The sequence below is a fragment of the Gorilla gorilla genome, chromosome 16 (assembly GCF_029281585.2).
Source record: "Gorilla gorilla gorilla isolate KB3781 chromosome 16, NHGRI_mGorGor1-v2.1_pri, whole genome shotgun sequence".
NCBI lineage: Eukaryota > Metazoa > Chordata > Mammalia > Primates > Hominidae > Gorilla > Gorilla gorilla.
The window spans coordinates 103,538,822-103,562,360 of record NC_073240.2 but is presented as its reverse complement, the minus strand read 5'-3'; the positions used below and the strand labels follow the sequence as shown (position 1 = coordinate 103,562,360).

Sequence of the window (23,539 nt, the reverse complement as noted above, 5' to 3'; positions counted from 1 at the left end):
CAAATAGATACTCACCAAGTCACAATATAATCAAATAGTCAAAAGTTAAAGAAACTTTGCAGGTCAGGACAGAATCGAATAATACATTCAAAGTGCTGAAAGAAAAAAACTGCCAGCAACTAATACTATGTCTGACAAAGCTGTCCTTCAGAAAGAAAAAAGAAATAACGTGCTTCCTCGACAAACAAAGCTGAGGGCATTCAGGACCACTAGGTCTACCTTAAAAAAATGCTTAACGGAGTTTTTCAAGTAAAAATGAATGAAGTTGGGAGCAGTGGCTCATGCCCGTAATCCCATTTTGGGAGGCTGAGGTGGGTGGATCACCTGAGGTCGGGAGGTCAAGACCAGCCTGGCCAACATGGCAAAACCCCACCTCCAGTAAAAATACAAAAAATTAGCCAGGTATGAAGGCCACTGAGATCGTGCCACTGCACTCCAGCCTGGGTGACAAGAGTCAAACTACATTTCAAAAACAAAAAAACAAACAAAAAAAACAAAACTTGAGGCCTGGTCTTCTGCTCCTCTCCAACCCCCACTTCTCTGGGCCCAAGCCACCTGGGCTGAGGAGGGGGTGAGGTGTGAGCCCCTGCCAGGAACTCCCTGCCCGGACCAAGTACTCGGCCCCCAGGCCTGCATTCAGTGAGGCCTCCCGTGGCGTCAGCATGTTCGTGTGGAGGAATGTGGAAGGTCACTCTGTGGCCATGTTCCCCTGGTACTCCATCCCCTTCCTGACCCCTCCCTGCAGCCACACGAGGCCCAGCAACCTGCCAGTTACTCAGTGGCCTCCAACCAGAGAAAACAACCTGCCAAGTTGGCAGCTGTTGCTCATGAGCATCCACCAGGTGGCACAGGGAGTGTTGACCCTGGGCGGCCCCCTGGAGCCACCTGCCCTGAAAGCCCAGGGCCCGCAACCCTACACACTTTGGGGGTGGTGGAACCTGTTAAAAGCTCACCTCCCACCATGGAGGAGGAGCCCTGGGCCCCTCAGGGGAGTCCCTGCTGGACAGTGAGACAGAGAATGACCATGATGATGCTTTCCTCTCCATCATGTCTCCTGACACCCAGTTGCCTCTACCACTCAGATGATGTCAGGCCCAGTCCCTCAGTGCCCTGCGCAAGGAACAGGACTCATCTTCTGAGAAGGATGGACGCAGCCCCAACAAATGGGACAAGGACCACATCGGTGGCCCATGAGTGGCGGTCATGATCTTCAGCAAGCGGCACCAGGCCCTGGCAGGGCGCACCAGGGTCACTCCAACCAGGATATCCGGACCGTCAGCCAGATGCTGACTCTGGCCCAAAGACTTCTACTCAGTATGGAGCTCCAGGCCACTTTGCAGCCCCTGGTGAGGGAGGTGTACATACCATGAATTGTGGGACCTTCAGAGCTTTTCACTTTTCGGAAAATAGCTCCTGTTGGGGCTACAAGATGGAGTGTGAAGAGGGCCTTGGGCCACAGGGAGGTGCCTGTGGACTAGGGGGAGTTCATGCACCCCTTCTTTCCCCAGAGGGGCTGGACTCAGGTGAGTATGGGGGTGGGGGCTCCTGCACTTCGACACAGGCAGCGGGAGGGTTTTCTCCCCATTCCCTCTGCACTCCCAACTTGAGCTATACTTTTTAAGAAAGTGATTCACCCTGCCTTTGCCCCCTTCCCCAGAACAGAACACGTTGATCATGGGCGATATTTTTCATTGTGCCAAACAGTTGCCATGACCGTCATTAAACCTGTTTAACACCAAATAATAAGGAAAATAAAATAAAAAATTCGAGCTTGGTGCAGAAACTCACCCCAAATAAATCACCTACCAAAATATTTACATAATGGTGGAAATATTCCAAAATTCAATATTTTGGGATTTATACACAAAAGATAAACAAATTAGAGGCCAAGAGGCTGCCAGAAGGGAAAAACGGGGCCTGGGAAGGCCGTTGTGAGGAATGAGCTGGGCCTAAAGAGGCCACTGGCAGGCGGGAGCTGGGCCTGCCGAAGCGGCCGAGAGGCAGGAGCTTTGGACTCGGGAGGCCGCAATGAGGCGAGAGCTAGCTGGGCATGGAGAGTCCGCTGTGAGTCCGCTGTGAGTCCGGGCCCGTGCAGGCCTTCGAGAGGCAGGAGGCCGGGCCTGCAAAGGCCCACTGGAGGTCAAGTTCTGGGCCTGAAGAGGCCACCAAAAGTCAAAAGCGGGGCCTGGGAAGGCCGCCAAGAGCCATGAGCTGGTCTGGGCTGAAAGAGGCCACTGGGAGGCAGGAGGAGCTGGGCCTGGAGAGGCTGACTCGAGGAAGTTTTGCACCTGGAGAGGCCGCCGAGAGGACGGAGCTGGGCCCGGGGAGGCCGACTTGCTGCTCTTCGGGCCCAATTCCAGGCCGACTTGACGACAACTTGGGCCTGCTGGGAGCTGGGCAGGAGCTGAGTCCAAAGACGCTGTTGGGAGGCCAGAGTCAGGCCTGGAGACGCAGCCGGGAGGAAGAGCTGGGCCCGGAGAGGATGCCGGGAGGCTGCAAGTGGGTCTGGAGAGGCCGATTTGAGGAGGCCCGGCCTCCGCCTCCCGCATGGCGGCCTCTGCAGGCACAGCTGTTTCTCCTGGCTGCATCTCCCGCCTCCCAGCAAACAAGCTTTTTTGGCTCAGCTCCCGCCTGCGTTTGTAGACCCCGAAGTTTCTGCAACCAAGCTCTTCAGACCCACATCCCACCTCCCAGTACCTGAACAGTCCCAGCTCCGGCTGGAGAACAGAGTCTGTAGGCCCCGCTGTTGCCTCCCAGGGGAGTCTCCAAGCCCAGCTCTCACCCCACCACGACCTCCCAGGCCCAAGTCGCTGCCTGCCTCACAGCAGCCCGCGTACAAACCTGCTCCTCCCTCACGGTGGCCTGTTGAGGCAGGGGCTCACGCTGACCTCTCTCAGCGTGGGAGGGGCTGGTGTGAGGCAAGGGCTCACGCCGACCTCTCTAAGCATGGGAGGGGCCGGGGTGAGGCAAGGGGCTCATGTTGACCTCTCTCAGCGTGGGAGGGGCCGGTGTGAGGCAAGGGGCTCACGCCGACCTCTCTCAGCATGGGAGGGGCCGGGGTGAGGCAAGGGGCTCACGCTGACCTCTCTCAGCATGGGAGGGGCTGGTGTGAGGCAAGGGCTCACGCCGACCTCTCTCAGCATGGGAGGGTCCGGGGCGAGGCAAGGGGCTCACGCTGACCTCTCTCAGCGTGGGAGGGGCCGGTGTGAGGCAAGGGCTCACGCCGACCTCTCTCAGCGTGGGAGGGGCCGGTGTGAGGCAAGGGGCTCATGTTGACCTCTCTCAGCGTGGGAGGGTCCGGTGTGAGGCAAGGGCTCACGCCGACCTCTCTCAGCGTGGGAGGGGCCGGTGTGAGGCAAGGGGCTCACGTTGACCTCTCTCAGCGTGGGAGGGGCCGGTGTGAGGCAAGGGGCTCAGGCTGACCTCTCTCACCGTGGGAGGGGCCGGTGTGAGGCAAGGGCTCACGCCGACCTCTCTCAGCGTGGGAGGGGCCGGTGTGAGGCAAGGGCTCACGCCGACCTCTCTCAGCGTGGGAGGGGCTGGTGTGAGGCAAGGGGCTCACGTTGACCTCTCTCAGCGTGGGAGGGGCCGGTGTGAGGCAACGGCTCACGCCGACCTCTCTCAGCGTGGGAGGGGCCGGTGTGAGGCAAGGGGCTCATGTTGACCTCTCTCAGCGTGGGAGGGGCCGGTGTGAGGCAAGGGGCTCACGCCAACCTCTCTCAGCGTGGGAGGGGCCGGTGTGAGGCAAGGGGCTGACGCCGACCTCTCTCAGCGTGGGAGGGGCCGGTGTGAGGCAAGGGGCTCACGCCAACCTCTCTCAGCGTGGGAGGGGCCGGTGTGAGGCAAGGGGCTGACGCCGACCTCTCTCAGCGTGGGAGGGGCCGGTGTGAGGCAAGGGGCTCACGCCAACCTCTCTCAGCGTGGGAGGGGCCGGTGTGAGGCAAGGGGCTGACGCCGACCTCTCTCAGCGTGGGAGGGGCCGGTGTGAGGCAAGGGGCTCATGTTGACCTCTCTCACCGTGGGAGGGGCCGGTGTGAGGCAAGGGGCTGACGCTGACCTCTCTCAGCGTGGGAGGGGCCGGTGTGAGGCAAGGGGCTGACGCTGACCTCTCTCACTGTGGGAGGGGCCGGTGTGAGGCAAGGACTCACGCCGACCTCTCTCAGCGTGGGAGGGGCCGGTGTGAGGCAAGGGGCTGACGCTGACCTCTCTCACCGTGGGAGGGGCCGGTGTGAGTCAAGGGCTCACGCCGACCTCTCTCAGCATGGGAGGGGCCGGTGTGAGGCAAGGGCTCACGCTGACCTCTCTCAGCGTGGGAGGAGCCAGTGTGAGTCAAGGGGCTCACGCTGACCTCTCTCAGGATGGGAGGGGCCGGTGTGAGGCAAGGGCTCACGCTGACCTCTCTCAGCATGGGAGGAGCCAGTGTGTGGCAGGGGCTCATGCCTCTGGGCAGGGTACCAGAGGCATGGGCATCAACAGGCCACCGTGAGGGAGGAGCTGGGCCGCATGCGGGCTGCTGGGAGGCAGGCAGGGACTTGGCCCCAGGTGGCCGCCGTGGGGGCAAGAGCTGGGCCTGGAGAGGCCCCTGGGAGGCAAGAGCGGGACCTGCAGAGGCCGTTCTCCAACCATTGCTGGGCCCGTACAGGCCACCGGGCGGCAGGAATGAGGCCCAAAGAACTTGGCTGGAGAAAGTTCGGGACCTACAAAGGCGGTTGGGAGCTGGGCAGGAGTTGAGCCAAAAGAGCTTGCTTACTTGCTGGGAGGCATGGCTGGGAGATGCCGACTTCAGGACAACTTGGGCCTGCAGAGGTCACCGGGAGGCCCAAACTTGGCGTGGAGGAGCCCACCGACCGGAGACCATTTGGGTCCTGCAGGTGCCATTGGAGGGCAGGAGCTCATCGTGGAGGGGGCACCGTGAGGCCTGACCTGGGCCTGGGGAGCTTGGCTTGAGGAAGCTGTGGGCCGACCAAGGACGCCAGGAGATGGGTAGGCACTGAGTCCAAAGAGGTTGTTGAGAGGCAGGAGTCAGGCCTGGAGACTCAGCCAGGAAGAGGAGCTTGGCCCGGAGAGGACGCCTGGAGGGTGCAAGTGAGTCTGGAGAGGCCGACTTGAGGAGGTTCTCAGCCCGGAGAGGCCGCCGGAAGGGAAAAACTGGGACTGGAAAGGCTGTTGTGAGGAATGAGCCCCATGGGCCTGAAGAGGCCACTGGCAGGCGGGAGCTGGGTGTGTAGAAGCTGCTGAAAGGTTGGGAGCTTGGCTTGGGGGGTCCACAGTGAGGCAGATGCTGGGCCTGAAGAATCTGCTTAAAAAGATTTAAGCACATTTACATTTATTAGGCACTTTATTTCCATTATTACATATATATAAATATATATACGTATTATATATCCAATATATAATAAAATGATTATACAACTCACCATAATGTAGAATCAGTGGGCGTGTTAAGCTTGTTTTCCTGAAACTGGATGGTCCCACCTGAGTGTGATGGGAGAAAGTGACAGATCAATAGGTATTAGATACTCATAAGCACAGCGCAACCTAGATCCCTCACATGCATGGTTCACAACAGGGTGCGTTCTCCTATGAGAATCTAATGCTGCTGCTCATCTGAGAAGGTGGAGCTCAAGCGGGAATGTGAGCAAAGGGGAGTGGCTGTAAATACAGACGAAGCTTCCCTCACTCCCTCACTCGACACCACTCACCTCCTGCTGTGTGGCTCCCTACGGCTCCATGGCTCAGGGGTTGGGGACCCCTGCTCAAGTGCATCCAAAGCGACCCTTCCCACACCAGTCTTCATAGTGGTCAAGGGCAGCAACCACTTAGCTCCCAAGGCATGTGCCTCAGCTGGCATTTCATCACAATCAACAGTAAGTGGTAGCTTGAGTCACTGTGAGGTCATTTCCTGGAAATCACCAGCATCCCATTTCCCACTGGCAAAGAGCTCAGCACTGCCCCCTGGGAAACCAAACCTATGCCCAAATCCCATCTGTGTGGATAAACCCTGGGACCCTTCCTAACGTATTAGTCAGAGTCCAATCAGGAAGCATAAACCACTCAAAAGTTTAAAGTGGTAAAATTTAATACGGAGAATTATTCATTATAACAGGTGAACAGCATAATGAGAGATTGGCTAGCACAAAGTAAAGAGAACTCTACAGAATACAGGACTAGCCCAGGCCAGGCATGGTGGCTCATGCCTGAAATTCCAGCAATTTGAGAAGCTAATGCAGGAGGATTGCTTAAGGCCAGGAGCTAAAGACCGGTCTGGACAACACAGTGAGAACCTGTCTCTATCCAAAAGAAGAAAAAAGTTAGCTGGGAGTGGTGATGCACACTTGTAGTCCCAGCTACTCGGAATGCTGAAGTTTGAGCCTGGGAGGTCAAGGCTGCAGCGAGGCATGATTATGCCACTACAGTCTAGCCTGGTGACAGAGCAAGACCCTGTCTCAAAGAACAAAACAACAACAACCATTTACAGACAGAAAAGAGGTAGAGCTAATAAGCTAAGGAAAGATGTTGAAATGTGACAAGTAAAGTAATATGAGGTCTTTTATCTATTTAAAATAATCAAACAAAAAATGACTTACTAAATTACAATACCCTGTGCTGGCAAAGGTGCAGTGAAATGGGCACTTTCTTATACTATGAGGGGTGTTTAAATTGTGTATAAGCCTTCCCGGGTAAAGCTTGTCAATTTTTTAAAATAATGGAGACAGGGTCTCACCATACTGCCATACTGCCTCCTCCAACTCTTGGCCTCAAGCAATCCTCCTCTCTTAGCCTCCCAAAGTGCTAAGATTATAGCTGGGAGGCACCCAAAACCCTGTCAATTTACATCAAGAGTAATGAGAATGTCCATTCACCATGACTCACAGTAATCTTACTTCTGGGGAGACAATTCAATCTAAACAAAAGGTCATCTGTACACACACAGTAAAAATCTGGGAGTAACTGAAGACAGAGTTGGTAAGTGAAATAAGAAACAGTTCTAAGAAATTAAACTATGGTATCAATAGGCACCTGGTATAAAAGGTCAGTTGATGTTAGCTGCTACTTTTTTGTTGTTTTGAGACAGGGTCTCACTCTGTCACCCAGGCTGGAGTGCAGAGGCCTGATCATGACTCACTGCAGTCTCAGCCTCCCTGGGCTTGAGTGATCCTCCCACCTCAGCCTCCCAAGTAGCTGGGACTACAGGAACGTGCCACCACACTAGGCTAATTCATGTATTTTTCTGTAGGGATGGTGACTCCCCCTTTGTTTCCAAGGCCTATCGCAAACTCTTGGCCTCAAGCCATCCTCCTGCCTCAGCCTCCCAAAGTGTTGCGATTACCAGTGTGAGCCACCACACCTGGCCAGCTGCTACTTTTAGCAATATTATTATTATTCTTCCACTCCATTAAAAATTATTATTTTCAAGGCTATGCAACAGTATGTATCCTACAGCGTAATTGTAAAAACATATACGGTTGCCGTCCCTCAGTATACAGAATTAGTTACAGCCCCCCATCTCTGCATATACCAAAATCCATGCTTACTCACGTTTCGCTGTCACCCCTCTGGAATCCACGTGTACGAAAATACCAAATATTAGTTGGGCGTAGTGGCAAGCACCTGTAGTCTCAGCCACGTGGGAGGTTGAGATGGGAGGATCGCTTCAGCCTGGAAGGTTGAGGCTGCAGTCAGCTGCGATAGCACTACTACCCTCCAGCCTCGGACAACAGAGGGAGACCCTGTCTCAGAAAAAAAAAAAAACAAAATAAAACAGGTTAGAAATTGTAATGAGGTCTGTTGGGCAAAATTCCATATAAGCAAAGTATAAATTAATAAAGCAAATCATGATAAATTAGTACGATTGACTTTCTGGACTTTCTGACAATAAAAGTAAGGAAAATGCAGAACACAAAGACAGACAGTAAAAAGAGAAATTAGGAAAGCATTCTACATGTTTAATAGGAAGACACTGGCCGTGTTCGTGCAGCGGCAGCATGTCGTGACATGACATACTTTGGAGAGAAGTTAACAGATGAGGAAGTTGATAAAAATCATCAGAGAAGCAAAATACTGGTAGCGACACTCAAGTAAACCACGAAATTTCCATAACTTATGTCAGCAAAGTGGGAATATTGTACAGTGTGTGTTGAAGTTCCTATACAACATTGTTTATCTGCCGTTTCTTTGTTTGTAAGGAATGTATATACTAACAGTTCTTCTTGCTGTCAAAAGAATATGTGTGAATAAGTCATTTTAACTTATTCTTCTGTTTTTCTTTTATCTTCCTGCCATCATCCCACAGCCTTACTTTAGAAATTTTTTCTTTAGAAAATTGAACAAGTGCTCCTTGTGGTGGCACATACCTCGAGGATGGGAGGCAGGGGTGGAAGGGTCACTTGAGGCCATTAGTTTGACAGCAGCCTGGCCAACAAAGTGAGACCCCATGTCTGCAAAACAATATAAAAATTAGCCAAGTATCGTCATGTATACCTACAGTCCCAGCTACCTCAACTTACGGAGGAAGTTCAGGGCCTGGAGAGAAGGCTGGGAGGCAGGAGCTGGGTCTAAAGAGGCCATTGTAACGACGGAGCTGTGCCTGTGGAGGCTGTTGTGAGGCAGTAGGCTCATCTGCGGAGACTGCCGTGAGGTAGGGTATGGGCCTAAATAGGCCATTGTGAGTCATGAGCTTGGTCTGTAGAGGCTGACTGGAGAGAGTTCTGGGCCTGGCGAGGCTGCCGGGAGGTAGGAGCTGGGCCAAAAGATTTAAGCACATTTACGTTGATTAGGCACTTCATTTCCATTATTACACTGGAATATATAATAAAATAATTATAGAACTCACCATAATGTAGAATCAGTGGGCGTGTTAAGCTTGTTTTCCTGAAACTGGATGGTCTCACCTGAGCGTGATGGGAGAAAGTGACAGATCAATAGGTATTAGATTCTCATAAGCACAGCGCAACCTAGATCCCTCACATGCACGGTTCACAACAGGGTGCGTTCTCCTATGAGAATCTAATGCTGCTGCTCATCTGAGAAGGTGGAGCTCAAGCAGAAATGTGAGCAAAGGGGAGTGGCTGTAAATACAGACGAAGCTTCCCTCACTCCCTCACTCGACACCACTCACCTGCTGTGTGGCTCCTTACGGCTCCATGGCTCAGGGATTGGGGACCCCAGCTCAAGTGCATTAAAGCGACCCTTCCCACACCAGTCTTCATAGTAGTCAAGGGCAGCAACCACTTAGCTCCCAAGGCATGTGCCTCAGCTGGCATTTCATCACAATCAACAGTAAGTGGTAGCTTGAGTCATTGTGAGGTCACTTCCTGGAAATCACCCTAAACCTGGGCCCTGACACAGAAACCCTAACCCTGGGCCCTGACCCTAAAACCCTAACCCTGGGCCCTGACACTAATACCCTAACACTAGGCCCTGGTCCTGAGCTTAAAACCCCAAACCTGTGTCCCGGCCCTGACCTTAAACAACCCTAAACCTGGGCCCCGGCCCTGACCCTAAAGCAACCCTAACACTGGGCCCCGGACCTGACCCTAAAACAACCCTAACACTGGGCCCCGGCCGTCACCCTAAAACAACCCTAACCCTGCCCCGGACCTGAACCTGAAACAAGCCTAAACCTGGGCCCTGGCCCTGACCCTAAAACAATCCTAACCCTGGGCCCTTGCCCTTTCCCTAAAACAACCCTAACTCTGGGCCTTGGCCCTGACCCTAAAACAAGCCAAACTCTCGGCCCTGGCCCTGACCCTAAAACAACCCTAACCCTGGGCCCTGGCCCTGACGCTAAAAGAACCCTAACCCTGGGCCCTGGCCCTGACCCTAAAACAACCCTAACCCTGGGACCTGGCCCTGACCCTAAAACAACCCTAAACCTGGGCCCTGGCCCTGACACTAAAACAACCCTAAACCTGGGCCCGGGCCCTGACCCTAAAACAAGCCTAACCCTGGGCCCTGGCCCTGACCCTAAAACAACCCTAACCCTGGGCCCTGGCCCTGACCCAAAAACAACCCTAACCCTGGCCCTGGCCATGAACCTAAAACAACCGTAAACCTGGGCCCTGGCCCTGACCCTAAAACAAGCCTAAACCTGGGCCCTGGCCCTGACCCTAAAACAACCCTAAACCTGGACCCTGGCCCTGAACATAAAACAACCCTAACCCTAGGCCCTGGCACTAAAGCAACCCTAACCCTGGGCCCTGGCCATGAAACTAAAACAACCGTAAACCTGGGCCCTGGCCCTGACCCTAAAACAAGCCTAAACCTGGGCCCTGGCCGTGACCCTAAAACAACCCTAAACCTGGACCCAAGCCCTGACCCTAATACAAGCCTAACATTGGGCCCTGGACCTGACCATAAAGCAACCCTAATCCTGGGCACTGACCCTAAAACAACTCTAACCCTGGGCACTGACCTAAAATAACCATAACCCTGGGCCCTGGCCCTGACCCTAAAACAACCCTAACCCTGGGCCCTGGCCCTGACACTGAAACAATCCTTACGCTGGACCCTGGCACTGAACCTAAAACAACCCTAACCCTGGGCCCTGGCCCTGACGCTAAAACAACCCTAACCCTGGGCCCTGGCCCTGACCCTAAAACAACCCTAACCCTGGGCCCTGTCTCTGACCCCAAAACAACCCTAACACTGGGCCCCGGCCCTGACCCTAAAACAAGCCTAACCCTCGGCCCTGGCCCTGACCCTAAAACAACCCTAACCCTGGGACCTGGACCTGACCCTAAAACAACCCTATCCCTGGGCCCTGGCCCTAACCCTAAAACAAGCCTAATCCTGGGCCCTGGCCCTGACCCTAAAACACCCCTAAACCTGGGCCCTGGCCCTGACTCTAAAACAACCCTAATGCTGGGCCCTGGCCCTGACCTAAAACAACCCTGACCCTGGGCCCTGGCCCTGACCCTAAAACAACCCTCACCCTGGGCCCTGGCATTAAAACAAGCTTAAACCTGGGCCCATGTCCTGACCCTAAAACAACCCTAATCCTGAGCCCTGGCCCTGACCCTAAAACAACCCTAACCCTGGGCCATGGCCCTGACCCTAAAACAACACTAACCCTGGGCACTGGCCCTGACCCTAAAACAACCCTAACCCTGGGCCCTGGCTCTGACCCTAAAACAAGCCTAACCCTGGGCCCTGGCCCTGACCCTAAAACAACCCTAAACCTGGGCCCGGTCCTTGACCCTAAAACAAGCCTAATCATGGGCCCTGGCCCTGACCCTAAAACAAGCCTAACCCTGGGCCCTGGCCCTGACCCTAAAACAAGCCTAACCCTGGGCCCTGGCCCTGACCCTAAAACAACCCTAACCCGGGGCCCTGGCCCTGACCCTAAAACAACCCTATCCCTGGGCCCTGGCCATGACCTAAAACAACCCTAATCCTGGGCCCTGGCCCTGACCCTAAAACAACCCTAACCCTGGGCCCTGGCACAAAAACAACCCTAACCCTAGGCCCAGGACCTGACCCTAAAACAACCCTAACCCTGGGCCCTGGTCCTGACCCTAAAACAACCCTAACCGTGGGCCCTGTCCCTGACCCTAAAACAAGACTAACCCAGGGCCCTGGCCCTGACCTAAAACAACCCTGACCCTGGGCCCTGTCCCTGACCCTAAAACAAGCCTAACCGTGGGCCCTGGCCCTGACCCTAAAACAACCCTAACCCTGGGCGCTGGCCATGACCCTAAAACAACCATAACCCTGGGCCCTGATCCTAAAACAAGCCTAACCCTGGGCCCCGACCCTAAAAAAACCCAAACCCCGGGCCCTGGCACTAAAACAAGCCTAACCCTGGGCCCTGGCCCTGACCCTAAAACAAGCCTAACCCTGGACCCTGGCCCTGACCCTAAAACAAGCCTAAACCTGGGCCCTGGCCCTGACCCTAAAACAACCCTAACCCTGGGCCCTGGCCCTGACCCTAAAACAAGCCTAACCCTGGGACCTCGCCCTGACCCTAAAACAACCCTAACCCTGGGCCCTGGCCCTAACCCTGATCATAAAACAACCCTAACCCTGGGCCCTGGCTCCGACCCTAAAAGAAGCCTAAACCTGGGCCCTGGGCCTGACCCTAAAACTACCCTAACCCTGGGCCCAGGTCCTGACCCTAAAACAATCCTAACCCTGGGCCCTGGCCCTGACCCTAAAACAACCATAACTCTGGGCCCTGGCCCTGAACCTGAAACAACCCTAACCCTGGGCCCAGGCCCTGACCCTAAAACAAACCTAACCCTGGGCCCTGGCCCTGACCATAAAACAAACCTAACCCTGGGCCCTGGCCCTGACCCTAAAACAACCCTAATCCTGGGCCCTGGCCCTGACCCTAAAACAACCCTAACCCTGGGCCCTGACCCTGACCCTAAAACAACCCTAATCCTGGGCCCTGGACCTGACCCTAAAACAACCCTAACCATGGGCCCTGGAAATGACCCTAAAACAACCCTAACAGTGGGCCCTGGACATGACCCTAAAACAACCCTAACCCTGAGCCCTGGCCATGACCGTAAAACAACCCTAACCTTGGGCACTGGCCCTGACCCTAAAACAACCCTAAACCTGGGCCCTGACCCTGACCCTAAAACAACCCTAACCCTGGGCCCTGGCCCTGACCGTAAAACATCCCTAACCCCGGGCCCTGGCCCTGACCCTAAAACAAGCCTAACCCTAGGCCCTGGACCTGACCCTAAAACAAGCCTAACCCTGGGCCCTGGCCCTGACCCTGAAACAAGCCTAACCCTGGGCCCTGGCCCTTACCCTAAAACAACCCTAACCCTGGGCCCTCGCCCTGACCCTAAAACAACCCTAACCCTGGGCACTGGCCCTGAACCTAAAACAACCCTAACCCTGGGCCCTGGCCCTGACCCTAAAACAAGCCTAACCCTGGGAACTGGCCCTGACCTAAAACAACCCTAACCCTGGGCCCTGGCCCTGACCTAAAACAACCCTAACCGTGGGCCCTGGCCCTGACCCTAAAACAACCCTAACCCAGGGCCGTGGTACTAAAACAAGACTAACCCTGGGCCCAGGTCCTGACCCTAAAACAACCCTAACCCTGGGCCCAGGCCCTGACCCTAAAACAAGCCTAACCTTGGGCACTGGCCCTGACCCTAAAACAACCCTATCCCTGGGCCCTGGCCCTGACCCTAAAACAACCCTAACCCTGGGCCCAGGCCCTGACCCTAAAACAAGCCTAACCTTGGGCACTGGCCCTGACCCTAAAACAACCCTATCCCTGGGCCCTGGCCCTGACCATAAAACAATCCTAACCCTGGGCCCTGGCCCTGACCCTAAAACAACCATAGCTCTGGGCCCTGGCCCTGAACCTAAAACAAAACTAACCCTGGGCCCAGGCCCTGACCCTAAAACAAACCTAACCCTGGGCTCTGGCCCTGACCCTAAAACAAACCTAACCCTGGGCCCTGGCACTGACCCTAAAACAACCCTAACCCTGGGCCCTGGCCCTGACTCTAAAACAAGCCTAACCCTGGGCCCTGGCCCTGACTCTAAAACAAACCTAACCCTGGGCCCTGGCCCTGACCATAAAACAAACCTAACCCTGGGCCCTGGCCCTGACCCTAAAACAACCCTAATCCTGGGCCCTGGCCCTGACCCTAAAACAACCCTAACCCTGGGCCCTGACCCTGACCCTAAAACAACCCTAATCCTGGGCCCTGGACCTGACCCTAAAACAACCCTAACCGTGGGCCCTGGAAATGACCCAAAAACAACCCTAACAGTGGGCCCTGGACATGACCCTAAAACAACCCTAACCCTGAGCCCTGGCCATGACCGTAAAACAACCCTAACCTTGGGCCCTGGCCCTGACCCTAAAACAAGCCTAACCCAGGGCTCTGGCCCTGACCATAAACAAGCCTAACCCTGGTCCCTGGCCCTGACCCTAAAACAACCCTAACCCTGGGCCCTGTCTCTGACCCCAAAACAACCCTAACCCTGGGCCCCGGCCCTGACCCTAAAACAAGCCTAACCCTCGGCTCTGGCCCTGACCCTAAAACAACCCTAACCCTGGGACCTGGACCTGACCCTAAAACAACCCTATCCCTGGGCCCTGGCCCTAACCCTAAAACAAGCCTAATCCTGGGCCCTGGCCCTGACCCTAAAACAAGCCTAATCCTGGGCCCTGGCCCTGACCCTAAAACACCCCTAAACCTGGGCCCTGGCCCTGACCCTAAAACAACCCTAATGCTGGGCCCTGGCCCTGACCTAAAACAACCCTGACCCTAGGCCCTGGCCCTGACCCTAAAACAACCCTCACCCTGCGCCCTGGCACTAAAACAAGCTTAAACCTGGGCCCATGTCCTGACCCTAAAACAACCCTAATCCTGGGCTCTGGCCCTGACCCTAAAACAACCCTAACCCTGGGCCATGGCCCTGACCCTAAAACAACACTAACCCTGGGCACTGGCCCTGACCCTAAAACAACCCTAACCCTGGGCCCTGTCTCTGAACCCAAAACAACCCTAACCCTGGGCCCCGGCCCTGACCCTAAAACAAGCCTAACCCTCGGCTCTGGCCCTGACCCTAAAACAACCCTAACCCTGGGACCTGGACCTGACCCTAAAACAACCCAATCCCTGGGCCCTGGCCCTGACCCTAAAACAAGCCTAATCCTGGGCCCTGGCCCTCACCCTAAAACACCCCTAAACCTGGGCCCTGGCCCTGACCCTAAAACAACCCTAATGCTGGGCCCTGGCCCTGACCTAAAACAACCCTGACCCTGGGCCCTGGCCCTGACCCTAAAACAACCCTCACCCTGGGCCCTGGCACTAAAACAAGCTTAAACCTGGGCCCATGTCCTGACCCTAAAACAACCCTAATCCTGGGCCCTGGCCCTGACCCTAAAACAACCCTAACCCTGGGCCATGGCCCTGACCCTAAAACAACACTAACCCTGGGCACTGGCCCTGACCCTAAAACAACCCTAACCCTGGGCCCTGGCTCTGACCCTAAAACAAGCCTAACCCTGGGCCCTGGCCCTGACCCTAAAACAACCCTAAACCTGGGCCCTGTCCTTGACCCTAAAACAAGCCTAATCCTGGGCCCTGGCCCTGACCCTAAAACAAGCCTAACCCTGAGCCCTGGCCCTGACCCTAAAACAAGCCTAACCCTGGGCCCTGGCCCTGACCCTAAAACAACCCTATCCCTGGGCCCTGGCCATGACCTAAAACAACCCTAACCCTGGGCCCTGGCCCTGACCCTAAAACAACCCTAACCCTGGGCCCTGGCACAAAAACAACCCTAACACTAGGCCCAGGACCTGACCCTAAAACAACCCTAACCCTGGGCCCTGGTCCTGACCCTAAAACAACCCTAACCGTGGGCCCTGTCCCTGACCCTAAAACAAGACTAACCCAGGGCCCTGGCCCTGACCTAAAACAGCCCTGACCCTGGGCCCTGTCCCTGACCCTAAAACAAGCCTAACCGTGGGCACTGGCCCTGACCCTAAAACAACCCTAACCCTGGGCGCTGGCCATGACCCTAAAACAACCATAACCCTGGGCCCTGATCCTAAAACAAGCCTAACCCTGGGCCCCGAACCTAAAAAAACCCAAACCCCGGGCCCTGGCACTAAAACAAGCCTAACCCTGGGCCCTGGCCCTGACCCTAAAACAAGCCTAACCCTGGACCCTGGCCCTGACCCTAAAACAAGCCTAAACCTGGGCCCTGGCCCTGACCCTAAAACAACCCTAACCCTGGGCCCTGGCCCTGACCCTAAAACAAGCCTAACCCTGGGACCTCGCCCTGACCCTAAAACAACCCTAACCCTGGGCCCTGGCCCTAACCCTGATCATAAAACAATCCTAACCCTGGGCCCTGGCTCCGACCCTAAAACAAGCCTAAACCTGGGCCCTGGGCCTGACCCTAAAACAACCCTAACCCTGGGCCCAAGTCCTGACCCTAAAACAATCCTAACCCTGGGCCCTGGCCCTGACCCTAAAACAACCATAATTCTGGGCCCTGGCCCTGAACCTGAAACAACCCTAACCCTGGGCCCAGGCCCTGACCCTAAAACAAACCTAACCCTGGGCCCTGGCCCTGACCATAAAACAAACCTAACCCTGGGCCCTGGCCCTGACCCTAAAACAACCCTAATCCTGGGCCCTGGCCCTGACCCTAAAACAACCCTAACCCTGGGCCCTGACCCTGACCGTAAAACAACCCTAATCCTGGGCCCTGGGCCTGACCCTAAAACAACCCTAACCGTGGGCCCTGGAAATGACCCTAAAACCACCCTAACAGTGGGCCCTGGACATGACCCTAAAACAACCCTAACCCTGAGCCCTGGCCATGACCGTAAAACAACCCTAACCTTGGGCACTGGCCCTGACCCTAAAACAACCCTAAACCTGGGCCCTGACCCTGACCCTAAAACAACCCTAACCCTGGGCCCTGGCCCTGACCGTAAAACATCCCTAACCCTGGGCCCTGGCCCTGACCCTAAAACAAGCCTAACCCTGGGCCCTGGACCTGACCCTAAAACAAGCCTAACCCTGGGCCCTGGCCCTGACCCTAAAACAAGCCTAACCCTGGGCCCTGGCCCTGGCCCTAAAACAACCCTAACCCTGGGCCCTCGCCCTGACCCTAAAACAACCCTAACCCTGGGCACTGGCCCTGAACCTAAAACAACCCTACCCCTGGGCCCTGGCCCTGACCCTAAAACAAGCCTAACCCTGGGAACTGGCCCTGACCTAAAACAACCCTAACACTGGGCCCTGGCCCTGACCTAAAACAACCCTAACCGTGGGCCCTGGCCCTGACCCTAAAACAACCCTAACCCAGGGCAGTGGTACTAAAACAAGACTAACCCTGGGCCCAGGTCCTGACCCTAAAACAACCCTAACCCTGGGCCCAGGCCCTGACCCTAAAACAAGCCTAACCTTGGGCACTGGCCCTGACCCTAAAACAACCCTATCCCTGGGCCCTGGCCCTGACCCTAAAACAACCCTAACCCTGGGCCCTGGCCCTGACCCTAAAACAACCCTAACCCTGGGCCCTGGCCCTGACCCTAAAACAACCCTATCCCTGGGCCCTGGCCCTGACCCTAAAACAAGCCTAACCCTGGGACCTGGCCCTGAACCTAAATCAAGCCTAACCCTGGGCCCTGGCCCTGACACTAAAACAACCCTAACGCTGGGCCCTGGCCCAGACCCTAAAACACCCCTAAACCTGGGCCCTGGCCCTGACCTAAAACAACCCTGACCCTGGACCCTGGCCCTGACTCTAAAACAACCCGAACCCTGGGCCCTGGCACTAAATTAAGCCTAACCCTGGGCCCAGGTCCTGACCCTAAAACAACCCTAACCCTGGGCCCTGGAGCTGACCCTAAAACAACCCTAACGCTGGGCCCTGGCACTGACCCTAAAACAACCCTAACCCTGGGCCCTGGCCCTGACCCTAAAACAATCCTAACCCTGGGCCCTGGCCCTGACCCTAAAACAACCCTAACCGTGGGCCCTGGCCCTGACCCTAAAACAACCCTAACCCAGGGCAGTGGTACTAAAACAAGACTAACCCTGGGCCCAGGTCCTGACCCTAAAACAACCCTAACCCTGGGCCCAGGCCCTGACCCTAAAACAAGCCTAACCTTGGGCACTGGCCCTGACCCTAAAACAACCCTATCCCTGGGCCCTGGCCCTGACCCTAAAACAACCCTAACCCTGGGCCCTGGCCCTGACCCTAAAACAACCCTAACCCTGGGCCCTGGCCCTGACCCTAAAACAACCCTATCCCTGGGCCCTGGCCCTGACCCTAAAACAAGCCTAACCCTGGGACCTGGCCCTGAACCTAAATCAAGCCTAACCCTGGGCCCTGGCCCTGACACTAAAACAACCCTAACGCTGGGCCCTGGCCCAGACCCTAAAACACCCCTAAACCTGGGCCCTGGCCCTGACCTAAAACAACCCTGACCCTGGACCCTGGCCCTGACTCTAAAACAACCCGAACCCTGGGCCCTGGCACTAAATTAAGCCTAACCCTGGGCCCAGGTCCTGACCCTAAAACAACCCTAACCCTGGGCCCTGGAGCTGACCCTAAAACAACCCTAACGCTGGGCCCTGGCACTGACCCTAAAACAACCCTAACCCTGGGCCCTGGCCCTGACCCTAAAACAATCCTAACCCTGGGCCCTGGCCCTGACCCTAAAACAACCATAGCTCTGGGCCCTGGCCCTGAACCTAAAACAACCCTAACCCTGGGCCCAGGCCCTGACCCTAAAACAAACCTAACCCTGGGCCCTGGCCCTGACCCTAAAACAAACCTAACCCTGGGCCCTGGCCCTGACCCTAAAACAACCCTAACCCTGGGCCCTGGCCCTGACTCTAAAACAAGCCTAACCCTGGGCCCTGGCCCTGACCCTAAAACAACCCTAACCCTGGGCCCTGGCCCTGACCCTAAAATAAAGCCAACCATGGGCACTCACCCTAAAACAACCCTAACCCTGGGCCCTGACCCTAAAACAACCTTAACCCTGGGCACTGACCCTAAAATAACCATAACCCTGGGCCCTGGCCCTGACCCTAAAACAACCCTAACCCTGGGACCTGGCCCTGACACTGAAACAACCCTAAACCTGGACCCTGGCCCTGACCCTAAAACAACCCTAACCGTGGGCCCTGGACATGACCTTAAAACAATCCTAATCCTGGGCCCTGGACCTGACCCTAAAACAACCCAAATCGTGGGCCCTGGACATGACCCTAAAACATCCCTAACCCTGAGCCCTGGCCCTGACCGTAAAACAACCCTAACCCTGGGCCCTGGCCCTGACCCTAAAACAAGCCTAATCCTGGGCACTGGCCCTGACCCTAAAACACCCCTAAACCTGGGCCCTGGCCCTGACCCTAAAACAACCCTAATGCTGGGCCCTGGCCCTGACCTAAAACAACCCTGACCCTGGGCCCTGGCCCTGACCCTAAAACAACCCTCACCCTGGGCCCTGGCACTAAAACAAGCTTAAACCTGGGCCCATGTCCTGACCCTAAAACAACCCTAATCCTGGGCCCTGGCCCTGACCCTAAAACAACCTTAACCCTGGGCCATGGCCCTGACCCTAAAACAACACTAACCCTGGGCACTGGCCCTGACCCTAAAACAACCCTAACCCTGGGCCCTGGCTCTGACCCTAAAACAAGCCTAACCCAGGGCCCTGGCCCTGACCCTAAAACAACCCTAAACCTGGGCCCTGTCCTTGACCCTAAAACAAGCCTAATCCTGGGCCCTGGCCCTGACCCTAAAACAAGCCTAACCCTGGGCCCTGGCCCTGACCCTAAAACAAGCCTAACCCTGGGCCCTGGCCCTGACCCTAAAACAACCCTAACCCTGGGCCCTGGCCCTGACCCTAAAACAACCCTATCCCTGGGCCCTGGCCATGACCTAAAACAACCCTAACCCTGGGCCCTGGCCCTGACCCTAAAACAACCCTAACCCTGGGCCCTGGCACAAAAACAACCCTAACCCTAGGCCCAGGACCTGACCCTAAAACAACCCTATCCCTGGGCCCTGGCCCTAACCCTAAAACAAGCCTAATCCTGGGCCCTGGCCCTGACCCTAAAACACCCCTAAACCTGGGCCCTGGCCCTGACTCTAAAACAACCCTAATGCTGGGCCCTGGCCCTGACCTAAAACAACCCTGACCCTGGGCCCTGGCCCTGACCCTAAAACAACCCTCACCCTGGGCCCTGGCATTAAAACAAGCTTAAACCTGGGCCCATGTCCTGACCCTAAAACAACCCTAATCCTGAGCCCTGGCCCTGACCCTAAAACAACCCTAACCCTGGGCCATGGCCCTGACCCTAAAACAACACTAACCCTGGGCACTGGCTCTGACCCTAAAACAAGCCTAACCCTGGGCCCTGGCCCTGACCCTAAAACAACCCTAAACCTGGGCCCGGTCCTTGACCCTAAAACAAGCCTAATCATGGGCCCTGGCCCTGACCCTAAAACAAGCCTAACCCTGGGCCCTGGCCCTGACCCTAAAACAAGCCTAACCCTGGGCCCTGGCCCTGACCCTAAAACAACCCTAACCCGGGGCCCTGGCCCTGACCCTAAAACAACCCTATCCCTGGGCCCTGGCCATGACCTAAAACAACCCTAATCCTGGGCCCTGGCCCTGACCCTAAAACAACCCTAACCCTGGGCCCTGGCACAAAAACAACCCTAACCCTAGGCCCAGGACCTGACCCTAAAACAACCCTAACCCTGGGCCCTGGTCCTGACCCTAAAACAACCCTAACCGTGGGCCCTGTCCCTGACCCTAAAACAAGACTAACCCAGGGCCCTGGCCCTGACCTAAAACAACCCTGACCCTGGGCCCTGTCCCTGACCCTAAAACAAGCCTAACCGTGGGCCCTGGCCCTGACCCTAAAACAACCCTAACCCTGGGCGCTGGCCATGACCCTAAAACAACCATAACCCTGGGCCCTGATCCTAAAACAAGCCTAACCCTGGGCCCCGACCCTAAAAAAACCCAAACCCCGGGCCCTGGCACTAAAACAAGCCTAACCCTGGGCCCTGGCCCTGACCCTAAAACAAGCCTAACCCTGGACCCTGGCCCTGACCCTAAAACAAGCCTAAACCTGGGCCCTGGCCCTGACCCTAAAACAACCCTAACCCTGGGCCCTGGCCCTGACCCTAAAACAAGCCTAACCCTGGGACCTCGCCCTGACCCTAAAACAACCCTAACCCTGGGCCCTGGCCCTAACCCTGATCATAAAACAACCCTAACCCTGGGCCCTGGCTCCGACCCTAAAAGAAGCCTAAACCTGGGCCCTGGGCCTGACCCTAAAACTACCCTAACCCTGGGCCCAGGTCCTGACCCTAAAACAATCCTAACCCTGGGCCCTGGCCCTGACCCTAAAACAACCATAACTCTGGGCCCTGGCCCTGAACCTGAAACAACCCTAACCCTGGGCCCTGGCCCTGACCCTAAAACAACCCTAACCCAGGGCAGTGGTACTAAAACAAGACTAACCCTGGGCCCAGGTCCTGACCCTAAAACAACCCTAACCCTGGGCCCAGGCCCTGACCCTAAAACAAGCCTAACCTTGGGCACTGGCCCTGACCCTAAAACAACCCTATCCCTGGGCCCTGGCCCTGACCCTAAAACAACCCTAACCCTGGGCCCTGGCCCTGACCCTAAAACAACCCTAACCCTGGGCCCTGGCCCTGACCCTAAAACAACCCTATCCCTGGGCCCTGGCCCTGACCCTAAAACAAGCCTAACCCTGGGACCTGGCCCTGAACCTAAATCAAGCCTAACCCTGGGCCCTGGCCCTGACCCTAAAACAACCCTAACGCTGGGCCCTGGCCCAGACCCTAAAACACCCCTAAACCTGGGCCCTGGCCCTGACCTAAAACAACCCTGACCCTGGACCCTGGCCCTGACTCTAAAACAACCCGAACCCTGGGCCCTGGCACTAAATTAAGCCTAACCCTGGGCCCAGGTCCTGACCCTAAAACAACCCTAACCCTGGGCCCTGGAGCTGACCCTAAAACAACCCTAACGCTGGGCCCTGGCACTGACCCTAAAACAACCCTAACCCTGGGCCCTGGCCCTGACCCTAAAACAATCCTAACCCTGGGCCCTGGCCCTGACCCTAAAACAACCATAGCTCTGGGCCCTGGCCCTGAACCTAAAACAACCCTAACCCTGGGCCCAGGCCCTGACCCTAAAACAAACCTAACCCTGGGCCCTGGCCCTGACCCTAAAACAAACCTAACCCTGGGCCCTGGCCCTGACCCTAAAACAACCCTAACCCTGGGCCCTGGCCCTGACTCTAAAACAAGCCTAACCCTGGGCCCTGGCCCTGACCCTAAAACAACCCTAACCCTGGGCCCTGGCCCTGACCCTAAAATAAAGCCAACCATGGGCACTCACCCTAAAACAACCCTAACCCTGGGCCCTGACCCTAAAACAACCTTAACCCTGGGCACTGACCCTAAAATAACCATAACCCTGGGCCCTGGCCCTGACCCTAAAACAACCCTAACCCTGGGACCTGGCCCTGACACTGAAACAACCCTAAACCTGGACCCTGGCCCTGACCCTAAAACAACCCTAACCGTGGGCCCTGGACATGACCTTAAAACAATCCTAATCCTGGGCCCTGGACCTGACCCTAAAACAACCCAAATCGTGGGCCCTGGACATGACCCTAAAACATCCCTAACCCTGAGCCCTGGCCCTGACCGTAAAACAACCCTAACCCTGGGCCCTGGCCCTGACCCTAAAACAAGCCTAATCCTGGGCACTGGCCCTGACCCTAAAACACCCCTAAACCTGGGCCCTGGCCCTGACCCTAAAACAACCCTAATGCTGGGCCCTGGCCCTGACCTAAAACAACCCTGACCCTGGGCCCTGGCCCTGACCCTAAAACAACCCTAAACCTGGGCCCGGTCCTTGACCCTAAAACAAGCCTAATCATGGGCCCTGGCCCTGACCCTAAAACAAGCCTAACCCTGGGCCCTGGCCCTGACCCTAAAACAAGCCTAACCCTGGGCCCTGGCCCTGACCCTAAAACAACCCTAACCCGGGGCCCTGGCCCTGACCCTAAAACAACCCTATCCCTGGGCCCTGGCCATGACCTAAAACAACCCTAATCCTGGGCCCTGGCCCTGACCCTAAAACAACCCTAACCCTGGGCCCTGGCACAAAAACAACCCTAACCCTAGGCCCAGGACCTGACCCTAAAACAACCCTAACCCTGGGCCCTGGTCCTGACCCTAAAACAACCCTAACCGTGGGCCCTGTCCCTGACCCTAAAACAAGACTAACCCAGGGCCCTGGCCCTGACCTAAAACAACCCTGACCCTGGGCCCTGTCCCTGACCCTAAAACAAGCCTAACCGTGGGCCCTGGCCCTGACCCTAAAACAACCCTAACCCTGGGCGCTGGCCATGACCCTAAAACAACCATAACCCTGGGCCCTGATCCTAAAACAAGCCTAACCCTGGGCCCCGACCCTAAAAAAACCCAAACCCCGGGCCCTGGCACTAAAACAAGCCTAACCCTGGGCCCTGGCCCTGACCCTAAAACAAGCCTAACCCTGGACCCTGGCCCTGACCCTAAAACAAGCCTAAACCTGGGCCCTGGCCCTGACCCTAAAACAACCCTAACCCTGGGCCCTGGCCCTGACCCTAAAACAAGCCTAACCCTGGGACCTCGCCCTGACCCTAAAACAACCCTAACCCTGGGCCCTGGCCCTAACCCTGATCATAAAACAACCCTAACCCTGGGCCCTGGCTCCGACCCTAAAAGAAGCCTAAACCTGGGCCCTGGGCCTGACCCTAAAACTACCCTAACCCTGGGCCCAGGTCCTGACCCTAAAACAATCCTAACCCTGGGCCCTGGCCCTGACCCTAAAACAACCATAACTCTGGGCCCTGGCCCTGAACCTGAAACAACCCTAACCCTGGGCCCTGGCCCTGACCCTAAAACAACCCTAACCCAGGGCAGTGGTACTAAAACAAGACTAACCCTGGGCCCAGGTCCTGACCCTAAAACAACCCTAACCCTG

At 56.2% G+C, this 23,539-nt stretch overlaps 1 long non-coding RNA gene across 1 annotated transcript in view; it reads right to left on the bottom strand.

Moving 5' to 3' along the window:
- Positions 1–3,628: 3,628 nt before the first annotated feature.
- The window catches only part of LOC134757298 (uncharacterized), a 38,307-nt gene continuing 18,396 nt past the window's right edge, over positions 3,629–23,539 (bottom strand). Inside the window, exons 3-6 of the long non-coding RNA XR_010131105.1 lie at positions 8,834–8,891; positions 8,508–8,740; positions 5,418–5,475; positions 3,629–5,296 (exon numbers count right to left, since the gene is read on the bottom strand). This is a non-coding gene — a long non-coding RNA (uncharacterized lncRNA). The remainder of the gene's footprint in view (positions 5,297–5,417; positions 5,476–8,507; positions 8,741–8,833; positions 8,892–23,539) is intronic.